The sequence below is a fragment of the Piliocolobus tephrosceles genome, chromosome 7, assembly GCF_002776525.5.
Source record: "Piliocolobus tephrosceles isolate RC106 chromosome 7, ASM277652v3, whole genome shotgun sequence".
NCBI lineage: Eukaryota > Metazoa > Chordata > Mammalia > Primates > Cercopithecidae > Piliocolobus > Piliocolobus tephrosceles.
This window is the reverse complement of record NC_045440.1, coordinates 146136359-146138684: the sequence shown is the minus strand read 5'-3', so window position 1 is coordinate 146138684 and position 2326 is coordinate 146136359.

The following is a 2326-nucleotide window of genomic DNA, read 5'->3' as shown; positions in this document are numbered from 1 at the left end:
GCCTATACATAGGTGATGATCTATACATGCATATATATTTTGGAGAATTTATAATTCTGAAAACCATGCTGGTCTTACGGAACCCATACATTACCCTTTCCCCGTGTGTGCTCCAAGCTGTGGTGGCACGTGAAAGGGGGTCCTTCCAGCAGTGGCCCACAGCCCTGTGCTGCTTACTTGCTCACTTCATTTACAAGAGCAAGAAATACACATTCTTGTGTTAAGTCATTATGATTTGGGGATTTCCATTACTCACACACCTGATCTGGTAGTAACACAGTAGCCTATTTTAACAATATCATTTATTCAATAATCCATTCTTTCCCCATTAGTTTTGAGCCTTCATTTATTGTGTACTAAGTTCTGGTTATTTTTAGTGGTTGTAATCTCCTTCTTTCCTACTCTCTTAATCATGAGATTGCCAACATCTGTTCTGTGTTTCTGTGCCATCTACAGCCTCTGGCCTTGGTACTGTTCTTCAAAACTGGTATTTCTAACCTTACTTTGACTTCTCCACTTAGTTAATCTCCCACACTTCATCACTCAACTGCTCTCTTTCCATCTTGACCTTCTGAACCGGCTCACACTCAGATATACTTTTGTCATCTGCCTTTCCCCCTCATAAACATGGACTGCTGCTGGGGAAAATCCACCACTGAACTCTTGCAGGTCTCTGCAGATGTTTAATGCCCTGTCTTAGCCATGACCTCCACAATGCTGGGCTATTCTATGTTATGTCCCCTAAGATATCCCTTCTCTCTTGCCTTTAGGGATAGTCCTAAGCTTCCATCATGGCACCCAAAGTCCAACCTTATTTGTACCCTCATTCTCTGAGCAGACACCACTGTATTCTGTTTCACAGAGAAAATGTGAGTGCTGGGGATGAATTCTTTCAACTTCCTGGTCCCTTCCCATACATGATCTTTCTCTGTATTCTTGCCTATTGCTCTTCCACGTTGATAGAAGTGTCTGCTCTCCTTGTCAGTGTCTCAGCCTTGGATCTGTCCCTTGTTCTATTCTGCCTGTGTAAGGACCTTCCCTGACCAGCTGGGCCACCATCTCCTGCTTCTCCAATCCCTCACTCTAGACTGACTCTTAACCTTTTGTCAACAAATACTCAAGCTTTTACATTCATAATGGAGCATCTACGTTGAACCTTATTCTTTTCTAGATACTACCCTCCATTCTGTCTTCCATCCATGGTGACTTTTCTAGAAAGAGCATCAATCACACTGGAGACAGCAAACTCCTTGATCCATTCTAATTCCTAACCCTGCAATAATTTTCTACATCCCTTACTCAAGTAATTGGGAGTGTTCCTAGTATTACCAGAGACCCAGCAGTTCCCAATTTCGGACCTTTCCATATTCACATTTCTTGACTTGCTATTATTTTACATTATAGATTACATCCTTCATTTGAAGAGACTTTAATGGAAGGTTGCCATGGAAACTGTCTCATGTGGCTGACCTCCTACCTCACTTGCTCTTTCTGAATGAAGTTCCCACTTTTGCCTGCCTTAACAAAAGTAATGCTCCCCAAACTCAAGTCCAGGGCTGTGAATTGGAAGCAGCTGGGGCTACTGTTTCTGGGTGCTGGTATGAATGGCAGGATGTGAACGCAAGCCTGTGATGGGTAAAAAGATGTACACACAGGCAGAGCCCGACGGGTGCTGGTGGTCCTTTACGGTCCTGTGTTGCTGGGACCCTCCCTGCCCACTGCCCTCAGAATGGACTTTGGCCTCAGGTTTGAAGTGTTCAGATGTGACTGAGATGAGCCTGTTTCCCATGCCTCAGGAATAGCGAAGAAACTCTATCTGGAAGGTTCCCCAGGGTTCCCCACCCAGCAGCCTCTGGTATTAGACCAAGCAGTGGCTGGCCAGGATGGTGGAGACAGAAGGGAGACAAAAGTGGGCAGTGGGTAGGGTCACATCCTCCCTGACGCTGAATAGGCAACATGGGGAGGAAGGATGAGTGATCTTTAGAACGTTCATGGAAAATGCATACTGGGAAAAAGAATGCATGGATTTCAAATTTTTTTGCAACAAAATAAATTTATACTAACTTGTGAAAACATGTCTGAACAGGATCTAGTTTGAGGCCCTAAGAAGTATAAGACAATAGTTTGAAAAGAGCTCGTATCAGACACATGAATTCTGCTAAAATTGAAACCAGAACAAATATGCAATTGATGGTGAAGCTTGGCTGGAAAATGGTGAAATCATTGATGATTTTTTGAAAGTTTATAGGGACGATGCCTCAAAGAAATCAGCAGTTTAAGTAAGTGGATTACTCATTGGAAGAAGGGAAGAGATGATGTTGGAGAC